Source organism: Notamacropus eugenii, chromosome 1 (assembly GCF_028372415.1).
Source record: "Notamacropus eugenii isolate mMacEug1 chromosome 1, mMacEug1.pri_v2, whole genome shotgun sequence".
NCBI lineage: Eukaryota > Metazoa > Chordata > Mammalia > Diprotodontia > Macropodidae > Notamacropus > Notamacropus eugenii.
In genome coordinates this window covers 144,352,423-144,370,945 of record NC_092872.1, presented here as the reverse complement: position 1 = coordinate 144,370,945, position 18,523 = coordinate 144,352,423, and the positions used below count along the sequence as shown (strand labels likewise).

Here is an 18,523-nt window from a genome sequence, read left to right as displayed (position 1 = left end):
GTCAGAACTACCTGAAAAGGTCTGAAAGAGTATGGTTGAAACCCAATCCCAATAGCTTTATGTATGGGACTTTGATTAAGTGTATACGTATAAGGGGACTGTCCAAATAGAACTATTGGACATGACTTAATTTTGTTTCTCTACACCGTATAGCATTTTTGAAGGGGTGCATTGTAAGTTTAGGACTAGTTTCATTTTATTCAAATATTTCCTTTAGTCACTGACATCCCATGGTTAGAGGAAAATGAGTGATTTTACACAGTCTTAAAAAATACCATGTGCTCTGAACTTTGAAGATAAGCTGTCACTAATATTTCTGATGGGTGAGGAGGGCCTCCCCTTCTTCCTTAAAATGAGCAGGAAAGAAATAGGACAGGAAAATATATATTGTCTAGTGAAACACTATGTGCTTAGCTTTATACGCCTAAGGAATGATACTTGATCAGGTGTCAGAACATTGAGGTGTAGAGTACTGGATTGGCATTCGATAGTCTTGGGTGCAAATTCTGACACTACCACTTACTACTTGTGTTACTTTGGGCAAATCAATTACCCTTTCTGAACTTCAATGTAACTTCTAAACTCCTTAATAACTCTAAACATGATTCTTTGAAAGTTCAACACCCTTTGGGCCCCTAAAACTATCTGCTCCTCATACTTTTTGGAATCCTTCGAGGGAAGAGGGCTCAAAAGCATTTATTCTAGAAACTATTACTCTTTCCATTTACCAGTTTCTACAACTTTTAAATTTTTCTGATGCAAAATTTCTATAATGGAAACCAATTTTGTAAATTTGTGTGACTAGGGGATATTATTGTTGATTATCCTGAGGCTGGGTAAGACTTCCAGGGCTCTGAATTCACTATTAATAAAATCTTTCAGAAAAGGCAGCTAACTGTTCTGAGTCCTAGTTCCAACTTGGTTTCTTATTAGTTATATCACCTTGAACAAGTCACTTGGCCTCTGGGTCTCTAATCTACACCAAAGGTTGTTTTCAAGGATCAAATGAGATCTTGAGTATGAGACAAAGCACTATGCAAATATAAGGTATTATTAAGAAGGAAGCTCATTTTCATATTCAAAAATGATCAAAGGAAAACAAGTTATAATAATGTTTTTCTCCTTATCTCCACATTTAAAACCATGTTCATAACATGAAAAGAAAAAGGAATTTTGGTGACTGAGCTCGATATTAGTAACATTTTATATTTTGAACCAATGAGAACAAGTTATGTATTTATATTTAGTATATGTTAGAAGATAATTTTCCTGGGGAACTTATGCAAACTACACTGTTCATACCAGATCATAGAAGTGATGACAATTGATTGTGAACTTGATGTTCCTGAAGCCTAAAAGAAAAAAGAAAAATATGAAGTAGTTAATAGTTACTAAAGGGACTGACAAATCACCAAATAATAGCCACCCAATGTCTCTCTCTGAGAATTACCTTTTTTTTTTTTTTAACCAACGGAAAGACCAAGATTAGTGTTAGTTCTCTTTATAAGTAAGAGAGACTCAACACATTTTTGAATGCCAAATTTCAGAACATTTCAGAATAAATATTGAGTCAAATACTAGCAAGGCATGTTTTTTTTAATACTCATATAAATGTATGAAAAACGTAATTGTTAAGAAAGAAACTTCTAGGGTTTAAAGACAAGTTAGGCAGACTTTGAAAGCATTCATTCAATACTTCATTTAATTGTACAAATATGTATGATTAAGAGCCCACTAGTGAAAAAAACCCAGTGCTAAAGACTTTGGTGGTGGTTGTGGTAAAGATCAAATTTAGAAAAGATAGATTCCTGCCCTCATGGATCTTACAGCCTAATAGGCAAACAATACATTAACACCATCACCTAGTGAACACATTGGAGAGGTAGAACAAAGTTCTATATAAGGTCTGAGAGGAAAGGTCGTAAATGAATTGGAGGTGGGGATCAGGGAAGAGTTTATTAAGGAATGAGCATTTGGAATGGACTTTAAAGCACAGGAAGAAATACAACAGCAGAAAATAAGAAATTCTAATCACATGGAACAGCATGCACAGAGGCAGGAGAGGAACAGCATGGAAGCAGGAGAATGAAATTCTGGGGAACAAGTAGTTCATTTTTATTATAGCACAGAGTGTGGGCAGGGGAGAATGGAAAGGTAGGGTGCTGTCAGATAGGGGAGGGACTTGAATGTCAAGCAGAAACTTAGGAATATTACGTGGTAATATGGAGCCCCCTAAATCTTTTGGAGCAGAGGAATGATCTGATCTGACCAGTAATAAAGGAGATGAGCCTGGCAGAAGTGAGGATGGATTGGAGCTAGAAGAGAGTGGAGGCAGGGATATTTGAGGTTGCTATTACAGCCCAGTCAATATTGAAGATTCATAATAAAGCCATGACAATGCAAATGAAAATGAGGGCTCTAAGTTAGAGGCTTTGGGAAGGAGAGATTAATAGGGCTTGATGACTAACTGAATGTGAGAGGCCAGCAAGAAAAAAGTAAAATATAGCATCAAAGTTTCAAACATGGAAGACTAGGTGAACGGTGATACCACAGATAGAAGCAGAGTCATCAAAAGAAGAGGCAGACTTAGAGAAACAGAAAATAAGCTTGTCCAGAAGATCAGAACTGAAAAGACCACATAGCACACTGGTTCTTGGATTCAGAATGCAGTGTGATAATGAAAACCTTAAGATGAAACCCAGTTCTTTGTGTTCTCTAAAATGCCTAGTAGGCAGGTGCAGGGACTTAGGCAAGCTAGACTGCTGCCTAGGGTACAACATTCATTCAACAAGAATTGATTATCAGGGGATGGGAATGTTGATGCTTTTTAATATTACTTTTGAAGTAATCAATGACTTTGCAGTCATTAAAGCAAGAAAAGTTACACTGTAATCACTATTAAACATACAATTGTGCTGGTATGTTGGAAACTAAGATTTTATTATGCTATTTCTCCAAAGAGAAATGAACAATTCTTTTAACAGGTAAATTTGCCTTCACACTTTAGTAGGGGTTGGGGGTATAATCTATGAGTGGGGGGAAGGAAGAAAAGAACTGAAAAAAGGGTCAAGTATTCAAATTTTCCAACCTTGCTAGGCCCTGTCCTTGAGAATCAAGTGCACTTCAATAAAATTTGGTGTGTGTGTGTGTGTGTGTGTGTGTGTGTGTGTGTGATGATTTATGGTGGCCTGAAAGCTTGATACCAGCATCTCTGAATCTTCTTCACTCAGAGTTCTAATTACTCTGAAATTTTCACAATTCTATTTACTTTAGATGTCCAGAAATTTTTTTTTTGGTTATACTGGAAAGAGAAAAAAGAAATTTACAGGGAAAGAGAAAAAAATCTTTATTATTTGCTATTGTAAAAGTATTCCTTAAAACTGTTTCAGAATTACTGCTTTCCACTCCTTGGAAATGAAAAGCACCATTGTTTCACATACCTTTTCTCCTAATAGAAACCAATTAATTCAGGATGGCAGGTTTTCACAGTTGACTTTTTTTCCTTTTTGTCTTCCATTTTGCTTAGCATATAAGGCCTTTCTGTGCTTTTCTCTCATTAACTTTTCTCCTTCAACTTGTTATACATATTCCTATTAGTTTTCCCTTTCTCCTCCTCTTCTTTTTCTTTCTTCCTTCCCTCTGGAAGCACAAGGCAAGGGAATATATTAGAGTCAAATTCCCTTACTTCCATTCATATTCTTAAGTTTCTTCTCCCATTTTCAGGTGGTGAGAGAAGAAGTATTAAGTCATACAATCTCAGGTTTAAGGAAACAGGCCCAATATTCTCTTTAAAGTTCTTTATTTACGTCCTGATTTGAGTCAAGAAAGTCATTCTGCCAGGGAACCAGTTTGAGAGAGTCGTTCCCCAATCTGAATAATTTTGGAGGATCATTTTCCTTCAGGAGCAGAGAAAAAGTCTGAACACATTGTTCAGACAGGGTTATTTATGGTTACCATTGCATATCTTGTTCTGTGTTCTGATGTTTAAAGCTTTCAGATCTTAAAGACAAATTCAGACTTATCTGTTATACTTTCAGGTAAAAACACTTTTGACAATTGATTGACTTCGATAGATTGAAGGCTTGGAAACAAACACTATGACCAAGATCTGGCTGGCTAGCTGATTGTCTTGATGTTATTGAGGACAAGATAGACTTCTAGGGCAGCTTTCTTGTAAAAGAGCAATAAGAATGAGGAGATAGGTGCCTAGAGCTCTGTTGTCTTCTGCCCTAACACTATGTTTTTCAATATGTCTTTTCTTCTGGGTTATATTTTGGAGTTGAATTGTGAAGTAATACAGATCTTGTGGGAGGAAGCCTTTCAAGTCTAATTTAATTTTTAAAAAAAGGAAAAAAGAATGAAAGGAAGGAAGGAGGGAACAAAAGAAAGAAGATGGAAAAAGGAAGGAAGAAAGAAAAATTGCATTCTAGGACTCCCTTCAATATCTATAATTTCACTCCAATATGCCCTCCAGATGTAAGGGTGTGAGGTTGTCAGTAGCCGGCACGGGGTTACTCTTAGGGCTTCGGTTTGATGTCTGTGGATGTGTCAGTGGGAAGATGGGTGCTGAGACATAGTTACCAATCTTTATACTGGAAGAAAGGGATCCTTTGTCTACCCCGCTAGCTAGAACTGAGTTTATGAAATGCATTCCATATATTTTCACTCACTCCACCCTTGTTTCTCTCCGTTCCACTCGCAACCTCCTTCAAGTCTAACCTTCTGATAAACTTCTACTTAGGTGGACAATCCTGAATATCCCCGGATGGGACCAGATCTTAGAGGAAATTCACCCTGGTAGAAATCCCTACCGGCGAGAAAACCCGTAGTAGAGGAAGAATTAAAAGGCTATGATGAGAAGAGGAGGTAGGAAGCGGTTCACATTTTTTCCAAAGTGTAGGCTACCTTCTAGAAAGACTCAGAAGATTCCAAGACGTCAGAAATTGGGGCTCCGCAGCTGTAGGTCAAAGCTCCGGCAAACGCTTCACGTAGTTTCAAGGTGCCTCATTCAAGAGACTTCCCGTGTTTAAAGAGCTTGTCTCTTCTTCCCGGGTGGGCGTTTGTTCCCTTCTGTGATCATCTCCAGCGGCTTCAGCTGGTAACACAGAGGGGAAGCTTTGGAGGAGCTGCGCTAGGGAGGGGAAAAACTCCTTAACCAAATCATTTCGGTGTCTAATCAATTAGTGTTTGTGTAGTCAAGTGCCATAGATTTAACAGAATAATCGTTAACCGTCCTTGTCTTTATTTGACCCGCAGACACCTAGAAGATTTAAAAATGAAACTTTTGTGTTTTGCAACTCCCTATCATCTTCCTCCATTCCTTTTTCTCTTTCTTTCCTTGCACTCTCCCCCACCTTTTTCCTCCTCCCCCATTTTCGTTTCTGTCCTTCCTATTGTTCTTTGTCTCCCCCCTTCCTTCCTCTTCTTACCTTTCCATTTTTTATTCTATTCCCCCCACCCCTTCCATGCTCTTTACCCAGTCTATGGGACTCCCTGGCGCCTGCTTCCCCAGAAAGCAGTATATCCAATACTATTTAAACTACACCCTGCGGGGCCCAGAGTGGCTTCTGTGGCTAGCAGAATTTCAGCATTACCAGCTCAAGAATCAGGTGGCCAGCACAGAGAGCCCACCTAGACATCTGACCTTTCGTTGAGAGAGGTCCATGCAGGAGGACAGAAAATGCACAGGAATGCACCTTTTCACTTGTGCATAGAGCAATCAGCTGCGTTCTTACATAAGAAAGACTTTTTATTACCTTCACACAGGAAAACTGATGTCCACAAATGTCTTTCAGAGCAGGACCTATGGATTGTATTTACATATATGGTATTTCTATCCCCATAAGAGGATGATGCATGCAGTTTGACCTTATTTGTTCAAATAGACTGACAGAACCCTATCATTTCCCCCCAGAGCAATCCATATATTAAATAGATACCTGCAATTTGATTTCTTCAGATAGATCACAGATCACCTACAGGTATGCAGTAGACATAAGTAGATCTAGTTTATGCCTTCCTACTAAGAGAAAGAAAAATAATGTGAAGAGAAGGACTTAAGTCCTGGTCTCCACATACAGGACTTCCCTTGAGTCATATGCAAGGTTTCCCTTCACCCTACGTTCAAGGTTGAGGATGTAACTAAGCAGACAGATCCTTTATCTACATTCTTGTGGAAGACTTGTACTCTGTGATTACGTTCTTTATTTAATCTCAGCCCTCTATTTCTGGAATTCTTAGTTTCTGGGTGAAGAAAACAGTTGGATTTCCAGGCCTTGGTTAGTCATTAAGTCTTTTAGATGGGATGAAAGGTAGTGAGCTCAGTGCCTGTGGAACATCTCAAATGGAATAGGGAATGGAGAGGAGGCTGGACCCAGGAAATCCTGGACATAGGTTACTCATATGAATCTGTGCTTAGGTGGAGGGATAATGCGATAGGGTAGGGAAAAAATAAGAGGTAAGGTGAAGAGCTCCAGGTATCACTATTCTGGAACCCAGAGCCTTGATTCTTGGAATCCTGGAGTCTTGAAACTCCAATCCAGGATCAGTATGACCAGACACCAATAGGAATCTCAAGGAAACATGCCAGGGTGGCAATGGGAAGGAAGGAAGAAGAGCTACTCTATCTGAGTAATAGGGACAGTGAGCAGCCTCCAAGACAGTACACTGATTTGCAGACTGATTCTCCTCCTCTCTAATCCTGGTTGCAACTTATATTGTACCTTTAGGGAATACCATGGCAACAATGATGGTGAGAACAGCACTAATTATCGGTGTGATGATCTCTCAAGCTAGAATGGCCACATTTTGGGCAGCAGGTAGCCTTGGACAATTTGTTGGCTAAATGCTTGACTCTCTTTCAGAGAAGCACCTAACTAAGAAGGAACATCAGGTCTGCCATCATCATTCCTGTCACCATCATTCTCACTGTAGTCTCATTCTTCACCCAAGCCTCTGATCTTAAAGAATTTGGGCTTTCTTTACTGTTCTCTCATCTGTTCCAAAAAAGTTTCTTTGGGGCAATTGTCATCTGACTGAGAAAGATCTCCTTCAACAAGATGATTACAATGTACTTGACTAATGTCAGAATTTTTATGTTAAACATACATTAATCTGAGAAACAACAACAAAAATCAATATTGCTAACAATACCTACTCAAAGAAAGGAAGAAAAACCCCAAATATCATGTTTTCAGTCTTTCTCACTCTTTTTATTTGGCTGTATCGTTCTCTTTGACCCTTCTCTCTTCTTCAGCCCTGATGCTCACCCCTTGACCTCAGGGGTCTTTTCCTACAACAGAGCTTTTCCCTTAGGCCAGGTTGGGAGATCCCATGAGTTTTTCCATCCCCTTAGAAAGGACTGAATTTTCTGAGATGAAATTTTCTTTCTAGGATCAGTCACCTCAGTTTGTCTTCAGTTCTAAGTGGTTTTCCTAGCAAAGCTGGGGGGGATTTTTCCTTGGGAAGAACAAGGTTACCCAAAGGACTCCTGATTGTCAGTGAAAATTCAAGCACCTCACTACAGTCTTCCCCAACAAAACACAGCTCTCTTGGTGGATATGAGCCTGAACCCCAATGAGATAGGCAGTTTTATCTATCTAGGCCCAGTGGTCCTGTTCTTCCCCTATCCCCCGCTCTTAGTTGTTCCTTTTGCTTCCCAGTCTCATACAGAACACAACTGGAGTCCAGTTAGGGTTTCTTGTGGACAGTTGCTCCCCACCCCCTATATTGGTGTTTTCCACCTGCAAGGAACAAATCGGAGGGGTTAGGTAATGAAGGAACTTGGGAGGTTTGCAAAACACTGTAAATAATTTAGTATTGTATTTCAAGAAAAAAATAGCTTTCTTAAATCATCCCCACAATATAAATTGCAGACTTACAGTATGGTCCTGGTAAGACTAAATTTTTAAAGGAGCAATATTCAAAGAGACATAGAAGTCTGTATTAATTATTTATTCGCCAGTGCCTTCCTTCGTTTCTAACTTATTATTAATTAGGCGCCTCTAGTCTTTCGCAGAGAGCTCCACAGAGCCAGTTGCAGCTTTAAATATGAATTAAAAGCAAATCCAAGCTACTGTAATGCGAAAATTATTCCGTGTCTTGCATGGCAGAGATGAATAGCTATGTGGATCAATACTGCGAAACTATGCTCCAAACGACAGGGTTATTGATAGCTTATATTAATGATGTTAATGATGGAAAGAGGAAAACAACAACCAAGCCGACTTAGAAACTTTTTATCTGCTGAAACCCCGCAATAAACTGGGAAGGGGCAGGAATTAAGGGGCTTAAGTGTAATAGGAAAATTATTTATGAAACCAGATAAATGACTTCAGAGTCTGATGCTTTTGAACTTTACGCTCTCGGCTCCTCCCTGACCGGCCTTCAACTGGGGAGACTACTAAAATCTCAGCCGGCAGCGACCTAGGGGTGTTAGAGCAGGAGGCAGCTAGTCGTCCAGTACTAAAGAAGAAAGGAACCTTCTGCGTGTAGTTTGGACCCGGGGCATCCCCTTTCTCCCTGAAGCTGTTAAGAAGCAGCTCAGATCGGAGCTTTCTCTTGGCGCCGGATTTCAACCTCCTCATTTTAGAAGAGAGTTAACTGTGTGGGTCCACGTAGAGAGTTAGCTGAGCTAGCTCCAGAAGAGTCCTCCCCCGGGTCAAGGTCTAAGAACCGCCTAGAAACCCTGCGGCTAAGTTTAAATCTGTGAGCTGCCTGGAGAGTGAAGCCTAGGCTAGCAGATGGAAGGCGACCTAAGAGAGGGACAGACTGGCACCTCGTCAGTGCCCAAGACTTCCTACCAGGGGGGAACTTTTTCTATAGCAGCGCTTTGCTCTGTTCTGGGCTCCGGACTCTGAGCTGTGATATTCTTTCGGATAGAATAATTTTGGGTAGTAGCACATATTTAGAGCCAGATCAAAGGCGGATGACCCCCACCTCCGACCGCTACCCACCAATCGCCGTCTCCTCTTCCAGTCCCCCAGCTTGACTTTACTCTCCTTATTGTCTTTCGAATTCTTGCTAGCTGCTCAGCCCAAGAGAGTTGTGAGGCTGTTTTTTTGTGGGGGAGTGGATGGAGGGGAGGGTACTGTTGGTAGCTGGACAAATAGATACAAAAAGATCCTTTGTAAAAAAAAAAAAAAAGGAAGAAAAATTAAGTGGTAACCCCCTCAGAGCTCATCCACCAAGTTCGCCTACTTCCCTCACTCGAGGTCAGTTTCAAGGATTCAGGCTAAACTAGGGCCTTGGCAGCTCGGAACCGACTTTCCCAGGCTTATCTTTCCTGGTTCCCTATCTACAAGCCTTGGTTCCTTCTGCTAAGCAAGGTTCGGTGATTTTATCAAGGTCCAGGACTCTCTTCTCTTTGTGACAACCAGAGACCTCCTCTCTCCCTACATGGAGTGTGCCGAAAGCTGCTTCTCTCTCCCTTTGCCCTCTGCCCTCGAAGGCTGCCCCCAAATATCGACCCAATATCCTCCCAGAGGGCTTCAGGTTGCTAAGCAGGCGGCCTGTGGAGAACGAAGAGTTAAATAATGATCCCAGAGGAGCAACAGCAAAGGTCAGACCCAGGGGGTTATCAGCAACCCCTGAGCTCTCTTCACTGCTTGCGTTCTGGCTCTCCACATCATTGCTCGGTCTTCTCCCCAAGTCGTGCCTTGGATCCCAGTGGCTTCGCGTCCTGGGTCTCAGTGTACACCCTGGTCCCTAGGGTTCTGCTCTTAGATGTACCCGAATGTATACTTTGGAAAATAGGTTCGCTATTTCTTTCCTCCCATCTTCCACCAACCAATGTGAATTTGGAAAGAAATCCCCTCTCCTCCCACAGACTCAAACAAAATGATCGAAAAACAAACAAAACAAGTGGAATATCTCCGCCTCCGAAAACAAAACAAAAACAAAAAACCAACAAAAAACCTTTGCAGTTCCAGGTAATGGACGGCCTTGGCAATCGTGGTAGCTGAATTGATGGATACAACGGGTCAACATTTGGCCTCAGAACGTTTCAGTCAGGCAGAAGTGGTTAGTTCTATACTCTCTGACCTTTTACAATTCATGAAAAAGTTTTATTTTATTTCGTTACTTTTAAAACCCATACAGAAGGTATGGCAACTGACCTGATTTTCAGTTTGAAGGAGAGGTGCAGCTCTATAGAGAAGCGCTATATTGAAAGATATCGCTAGCTGGATCACTGGAAAAATTGAAAACCCAGGCTCTTAAAAAAAATAGCACCCCCCTCCCCCAAATTTGGACAAACAAGATTTCTTTGTCTGCTCATTTGGTTTGTTAGACTGCCGTAATTATGTGCGTGTGTGAGATAGGAAGCCTTTGAGATTTCAAAGAGATCCTTTTGAGATCCAAAAAACCCCGCCATTCTTTGAGAGGAGGGAGAGAGTACTCGGGATAATGTGGGAAGCTGCTTTCTTCTCTTGAGAGGTTCTTGGGAGGCGTTGTAGATTGCCCAGATTCAGTGGTGATCTGTCAACTTTGCCTTCAGCGTTCCCGAATTCTTGCCTCAAGTGGAAGATCTGGCACATTTGCTCCAGAACTTTTTTAGGGGCGGGAGAGTTCTGCCGTCCAAAGCAGTCTACTACCGCTTTGTTCTGCAATTCCCAAACACTCCACCACGTCTTGGGTTTTTAATCTCAAACTATATAAAGAGGATTGTTAGTTTTTTTTAAACAAAAGAACTGCCCTTCACTATAGTAGGTATTAGCACCAGCCACTTCAGAACTAAGGAATTATGGAATTATCCTATGGGCATACTGAAGTGGTTATCCATTGGAGGTAATTATCCGGGTAATTCGTGAGAACACACACGTCCACACACAACCTGCTTCTGCGGAAAAAGCAGATTCTTCTCCTCGCAATCATTCACCTTGATTGTTCACATTGATCAAGTAAATGTTTCTGATAATTGTTCAGCGCCCGGCTTCATTTTGTCAATATAGACAAAGCCCCAATGCTACATAATCTCTGTGAAAACGACTCTTATTGGCCAAAGTAAACACAACAGACACTGCAAAAATCACTTGATTCTAGGGAAAAAAATCAATATAGAAATTAGATTTATTGTCTGCTTATATGATTAAAAATGACAAAGTGTTGTCTTTTATTTTCATAAAAAGACAGAAGACTGGAAAAAATAATTTAATAAAGAATTCAGCTCGTTTCATTTGCTTGGAAAAACCAGTGGACTAAGGAAGGGTGGTTAGAAAAACACTTTAGATGTGGGTCCTCTGTCTCCTTGGTTTTCATTTTGTTCGAAACAATGATGAGGGCAAAAGTTTGTAAAACTCCAAATGTTGGCAGCAGGCATAGAGTGTGTCCAAACTCCTCCATTTGTTGTGGGGCTAATTTTTGAAGAAATCCTTCTTGGTGGGTATTTCTATCACCACTTCTCCATTTCCATAGCAAATATTATTGCCCTCAGTTATCAAAAATTTGTGAGCCTTTGCAGCTTTCGGTTGTGAGGAAACACTGATCTCACAAACAAACCTCAGATTCCTATGGCCTTCTGCTACCCTTTCCCCAAGTCATCAGTTCTTATCTCCATGGCAAGAAAGATAGATCCTAGGTAATTGTTTTCAATAGCCCTACCTTCCTAAACTGCAAAATCCTCACCTGAAATTCAAGCAGCCTCTTCCTGTCAAGGATTCTGTTCCCTGCAAACATATGTCCCTTCCTTCAAAGGCTTCATGAAGCTCTTTAGGCTCCGATATGAAAACATCCATTGACCAGGAACAAAGGTCTGGCTAGTAGTAGACAGAAGGGTTTGCTTATTTTAGACTGGATTCAAGAAGCTGTGGTTAGTTTCACAAGTAGCTTCCATGGATGTGTTTATCTGCAGGTGCTCACATAAGTAAGTGAATTTACTTGAATAACTACAGTAAATATAATCACACCTGTCAGTAACTTCTATAATGTATCAACAATCTCTTTCTTAAAGATCTATTTCTGTCTCCCATCTAAAAACACCAAAGGGGCAGTGTGACATAGTGGCTAATTGGGTGATCATAAACAAGTCAGAAACTTCTCAATGTGCCAGGCAATCCTCTAAGACTATAAGTCACAGATGAGTTACCCATTTTATTAAATGAAAATTGTTCCTGTGATGATGAAATCAAAAGTCTAGGCCAAATGAAAACTCACAGACACAAAAGACCCACACATCCCAACTCGAACAACTTTTGCCATAAGTTCTCTGAGTTGGATTGATAACAGCGTCCACAAGGCCAAAGTTTCCTATCCAATGACCAGGTTTGCACAGATTCACAGATTAGCTTTGCTCTATGGCTACAATGGACACCCCTCCCTGGGTAACTACATTATGGCAAATGCATGGCACTGGTCATGAGGGAGCCTGTGCAAGAGACAGTGTGGCTGACTCAGTGAAAATCTGTTATCACCATAAGTGGCAAAACAAAATGGTATTCAAGGGATCATGAATCACCCCTATCATCTGTATAAACCAAAGACAGCATTGGGTCCCCAGTGGGCCCCCAACCTCCTGGAAATGCATGACCAGGAGTTGTGTGAAAATGCCACAATCACATCAATGAAAAAAGAATAAAACAAAATGAACAATAAAGTCCTGTACTTGGTTAACCAAGAGGGAGAAGTCAATTTATGGGTTGGGGAATGTTAAACAAGCAAACTACAGTAAGAGAAAACCAAACAAATCAAAACACCACGGCCTTCCCCCGTCCCCTCCAGTGAAGGAGGGGCTTTGGCGCCCCCTGGGGGGCAGTTCATTGATGCTCCCTGCTTGGTTCTGTTTGCCCTTTAAAATCCCCCCTGGAATTTATGACCTTCTTCCTAGTTATTTTTAAAAGTAATGGCCATGTTGCATGCCCAAGCTGTGATAAATGTTAGCGGGACTTAGCAGAACTTTTTCTCCAGATTTGGTCCCCAATAGGACACTTTTGACAGCAGGCCCTTTGCACTAGAGAATCTTTGGAAGGGAGGAAATAAGACTTTTTATTTTCTGGAAGAAGGAATCGAATTAGTCCTGACTCAAGCCTGGGGAAATAGTTTGTGGAAGCTGACTGCTAAGGGCCTGGAAAAGGGAGGCACAGCAGGAAATGTGGGTTAGTTTTCTACCCACTTACTGCCAAGAGTCAAGGGCAGCCCCTTCATCCATTCTATATGTCTCCCTTTAACTGGTCATATACAGCACACTAGCTCTCTTAGGGGACAAGGCAGGCACTGCCCCCCAGCTCTCTTCCCCAGGGTGACTTACTTCATATCTTTCTCCCAGCTTCTCTGCTTGGCTTTCTGATTCTCTCACAAAGCCTTAGGCCAGCTTCAAAGCAGAGAATGTGTAAAAGTTCAGGTTTCCTGTAGGACAGGAGATTTTTTTCTGGCAGAGTTGGCCCAGTTGCTGAATGGTCCTGCACACAGGAGGCTACCATATTTTTCGTGGCTGCCCAGTTTGAACTTCACAACCTTTACTGTTTAAAAACAAAACAAACATATTGGAACTTCCCTTCTATTCTAACTTCTCTGTTACCTGGTTTCACAGAAATAAATAGAACTTTAGAACTTGAAGGAACCAGACATTATCTAATCTTATCCTCTCTTTTGACACAGATAAGAAGAATTGGACCCAGAAAGATTGTGACTTGTCCAAAGTCTCACAGCTTACAGAACGTTCAGGGAAAAGGGGCCAGATCTCCTACAACATTAACCTGTGCTGTCTCCTTAGATGGCCTAGGAATCCTAATTGGGCAATTTAGACAATTATCAGGGCAATTCATGTAAAACAAACAAACAAAATTTCTCCCTTTCCAAAATCAATTAAATGAATAAAATGTATAAGGTGGTTTGACTAGATTTAATTATCCTAGCAAATAAATGGCCTTATGTCTTTCACTTTGCTGATGTAGACGCGGCCATTGTATTGTTGTTGGTAAAGAGTTATAAGTCATTTCTGTTCCCTCTACCTTTGCTAGGGAATGAAATCAGGTTCTCTAAAGTAACCTAGGCCAGTGAAACAAACAAACACTATTCAAGTGGTCAGGTCTTCTCCAAAGTGATTGAACCTTTAAAGCCCGAGAGGGCAAGCCAACCCATGTAAAAGAGCCAATCTTTATGCACATCCACATGTCTGAATGTAATGAACACATCACCACCAATTCCTGGAGAGAGAAGATTTCCATTTATTTAGTTTTTAGTGGTGTCTAACCCTCATTATCAGTTCTTACTAAGTGCAGAGAAAGCCCAGTATTTAGAATTCTCTCTCCAACGAATACGATTGCCAATAGAATTCTCTGTATCAGATGAGCGCTAATTTGCTGTGGGTACATGTTGGATAATGAAAGATGTAAGCAGGATCAATAAAAAATGAAAACACTTTTACTTACATCTTGAGTTACTGTTTTAAGACATGAACTGCAGTCATTCAACAAAACTAAAGCAATATCTACAAGCGCCAAATACCGTCAGATGCTGAGTAGAAGAAAATCTGTCTGCCCACAAAGACCTTCTCTAGCTTTCCCGGTTTAACATTTTCTTTTAGTGCAAACCTGATATTAAGTTATCAAAATAAAATCAACTGCCTATTAAAAAAAACAACACATTATCATGATAATTTAAAGACGACTGTTTTCTTCCTTTTATTACTATTGTTTTCAAATTGGAGTGTCACTAAGAAGAAAAATGAAAAGTACTCTTTGTAACTTCAAAATTAAAAAAAAAATCTTGATACAACCTTAGAAACAAGAAATATCCATTGCATAAAATGCCTGGGTGGACAGATACCTTTGACTGCCTACTACACAGGCCTAGAAGTGGTGAACTGAATTCCAAGGAATTGGACTCATACAGACATTCAATCTGTAAAGTCAGGCCCTAAACTCCCTTTTCCTAGAACAATAATGTCTCTCTGCCGCCCATCTTTCTCTACCTTTCATCTCCAGTTACCTCCACATTTGTCTCATCTGTTCAGTTCAAGTCATGCGTACCGTATGCCATTTGTATTACATACATATATACGGGAGTCTCCGTGCCTTTGGGTTTGCCTCCTTTCTAGTCAGACCCGAAAGTACACACAACACACATCTGGTACTTGAGAGATTTCCCAAGGACTCATCTGAGAATCCTTCTTTCTGGTTTTATGCGTTTTGTTTTTAGACACTAAAACTAAAAAGGAAAAACAAAGAAACAAAAAACTATTCAGAAGGGCAAAACGGACACCACAAAACATCACACAGCAGACTGTTTCATTGTACTAAGCTGCTGAGACAAACAGTCGAAGAACGAGTTACAAATCAACGTTTACTGGGTTCTATCGTTTAAACCTCTCTACTTCCCCTCTCCAATTTCTCTCTCCGCAATGCAAGCAAACCTATCTATATTTTACCTTAAAAAAAAGTAAACACGAAATCAGCTGCTGCATTAATAGCATTCGACAACAACTGTTTATCTCGCTCACTGAAGCACCGGAGAAAACAAATACCTGCTTTCTTAGATAAACAAATGCTAAAAATATTAAGAGGCTACATACAGTTGGCGAGGAAAGAGACTATGTAATCAAGGAAACCAGGGGAATTTAGTCTGTCTAGACTAGCTTCGAGATATGATAACAAATTCCCGTATTGTACTTTGTGTCCCTAGATTTAATTCCACTCTACATTTCTAAAGTGCAGATGCATCTGTATGAAGCAGTATTTCTCATGGTAGAATCACACACTAAAATATACAAGTATGCGTCCGCTGTGTATTCGATTGTAGAGCTGCAAGTACGTTACGTACACACTGACCACTCTAGCCCTTCCTGCGCTGTTGCTACTTCAAACTCGAAAGCAGGGAAATTGTCAGTTGCAGGGGCAGCAAACTGACTGCCGCTGGGTAGGAGCTCCAACTCAGCTTTCTGAGCGCATGACGCGGCTGCTGACCTCTACAGAGCTTTAAACCTTGTTTGCATGTCCACTAAACTCAGCTGGATGCCAAATGTCATCGCTCCCTTTCACTAGCACTTCTGATCACCGTCGCCTTGAGCTCTTCCCCAAGTCTCTTTCCCCTCGCATGCTCCTGTTAGAAATGCTTACCCCGGTGAGTCTCGGTGCATTAGCGGATTTCATGGCAAGTTGCCTCTTTGACATCCGATCAGGTTTGCATCCTAGGATGGCCCCCCCAGGAGGGAGGGAAAAAATCAATCTGCATAATTTCAAATGAGAAAGAAAAGGAGTGAAATGGGAAAACCTCATTTTGTTCTCTTAAAACTTAACCACAACCTGCTTCCCTAAAAATACATACACACACACACACACACACATGCATACTAAGAAAAATTAATCAAAGAAGAGGACATGTCGCAGGTGATACCTTTTATTGGACTCATTTAAAGAGAAGGGGCAGGGTGGCCCCCTCTGTGAAGCCCTCTTTCTTCAGCTCACTACGGAGCAGGCGAGCCAGCAGACTGCTGGACTAGTCCTCCGGGGTCCGGGTCCGCCCAAGCTGCTCAGGGGTGCGGGGTCCAGTAAGGTCGTGAGGTGAAGGGTGGAGAGAGGAACAGGCTTCCCCTCACCCCCAATTTGTGAGCTGGGTCTAAGCAAAATAAGCAAACAAAAATTCCCTCCAGCGCCCTTTGATCCATCTTTAAATCCAGGGAAAGATCAATTCTTTCTCTCACACACATTTCCAGCCATAAATAAACAGCTCGCAGCTAAATCTGAAAGAGAAAAGAGAGAGAAAGAGACGTAGACGAAAAGAGAGAAAGAAGAGAAAAGAGAAAAAAGAATCATGATAATCGGGGGTTTTGTCTTCTCTCCTTCGGTCGAAGGGTAGGTCTTTTTTGGTCAGCCTAGCCTTGCATTTGAATAGCTGCCTGGGCTTGTTAAGGACCTGGGAAAGCTATGAAAGGGAATCACTATGCAAATTGTCCCAGTTACAATCGAAAGGTTCGATCCCGAGTTGCTGGCTAACGGAAGTTGATGTCAGCTATCTGTGCATTAGGGCTGCATTTACTGCCTTCGCTGGGCCTCCTTTCCCCTTCTCGCTTTTCATTTTTTTTTTTTTGCTTTTGTGTATATGATGAGTCTGTAATTAAAAATAAAGAATAGAAAAAAGATTAAGGTGGGTGCGTTCTTGGCCCTATGTTCTGGTGGTCAAAAGTGGGAGGCGGAGGGGAGGGGGATGGGGGACATGGGAAAAGGTGGGGTGCTGTATCACCACTGGTGGGGGTAATTCTTCTGCAGCAGGTGTTGATGCTGCGTCTGAAATCAAACATTTAAAAACGGGTTTTTTTTTTTTTTTTTTTTTTTTTTTTTTTTTTTTTTAGCGCTTTTCAGTACTAGGCGTCAGCGGGAGGTGGGAGTGGGGGGTGTCTGCATCCGCCTGCTCGCTTGATCCTACAATGCCGGCTGCAGATCAATACCCTCTCACTGTAATCCCAGTAATTGTAGGGCTTGCAGCTTTTATTTTAAAGAAATAGGACACTAGAGCGCGGGCGGCCGGGGGAGCACTACTTGCACCCGGGGGGTCTGAGTCCCTCCCAGAGCTGTGGCAGCCGGTCTCCCTCCCTTCTTTCCGCCCCCGCGAAGATCCGTCCCGAAAATCCTGCTGCACCCGGGGACTGGATTTTTCTGTCTCCGGAAGCCCCGGTCATTTTCACTTCCTAGTAAAATCGGTACGTCAGCTGAAGCTCACTGGACTCTGTGGCGCGGTACCTGGGCCCCTATTTGCTTTTGGCCTCTATTCCCCATTCTCTGCTTCCTGGGCCCCGTGCAGTCTCTCGAGAAGCGCCTTCCCCAGCCGCAGCCATCAGCCCTGAGCAGGTCATCCTAAAGCCCTGGGCTCTGGTGCGGGAGAGACTCTCTTTTCTGTGACCTCGGTCTTGTTGACCTCCTCAGGTCTGGCCCCATTCTCCTGAACTCTAGGCCTTCAACAGTACAGGCTTGTAGGCCCAACAGCACCTGGCGACCAGGAGGGCAGGGCATTGTACCCGGACGTTGTGAAGCCTTGGATGTGGGCCAGTGCTGAGCGACACAGTGCCCCGCTAGAGAGTGCTTTTCAAGGGGCTCTTTTCGACTCGGCCTGGCTATGTTGATGGGGTTTTCTGCCCTTTCCTTTTCTTTCTAATGATCCCTGAGTCGAATTCTTCCTCTCCTACCAGGCTGGGCATTGAAGGAAATAGGGGAGCTAGTGGTACTCACTGATTATCACTGGACAACCAGAAGAGCTGCCATGTGATTAGCTTACAAAAGAAGATTTGTGTCTAGTGGCTGGGTCAGGCCAACCTTGCAGGGTATCAATGCTTGAGCCTCTGAGGGTGGCAAGGCACCCTAGGACTCAGGAACCACTTAACTGCTTTGGCAATGGTTCAGGCCCAGACACTCTCAAGGAGACTCCTAGTTACTCTCTCTCTCTCTCTCTCTCTCTCTCTCTCTCTCTCTCTCTCTCTCTCTCTCTCTCTCTCTCTCTCTCTCTCGTCAAAACCTATTGTCTTCCTTCTGATCTTTGGAGTTCTCTGGGGAAGAAAGAATGCTGGGCCATCTTTCTCTATCCTTCCTGCTCTCATGTC

The 18,523-nt window shown here is 42.0% G+C and overlaps 2 long non-coding RNA genes across 2 annotated transcripts in view; one reads left to right on the top strand and one right to left on the bottom strand.

Annotated features, from left to right (window-relative positions):
• Nucleotides 1-1,186: 1,186 nt before the first annotated feature.
• Nucleotides 1,187-6,032, bottom strand: LOC140508373 (uncharacterized). The gene is made up of 3 exons (XR_011968399.1): nucleotides 4,906-6,032; nucleotides 3,441-3,639; nucleotides 1,187-1,352 (listed from the first exon to the last, which is right to left on the bottom strand). It is a non-coding gene; the product is annotated as an uncharacterized lncRNA (long non-coding RNA).
• Nucleotides 6,033-16,668: 10,636 nt separating this feature from the next.
• Nucleotides 16,669-18,523, top strand: part of LOC140508357 (uncharacterized) — a 115,484-nt gene continuing 113,629 nt past the window's right edge. The window contains exon 1 of the long non-coding RNA XR_011968397.1: nucleotides 16,669-16,784. This is a non-coding gene — a long non-coding RNA (uncharacterized lncRNA). The remainder of the gene's footprint in view (nucleotides 16,785-18,523) is intronic.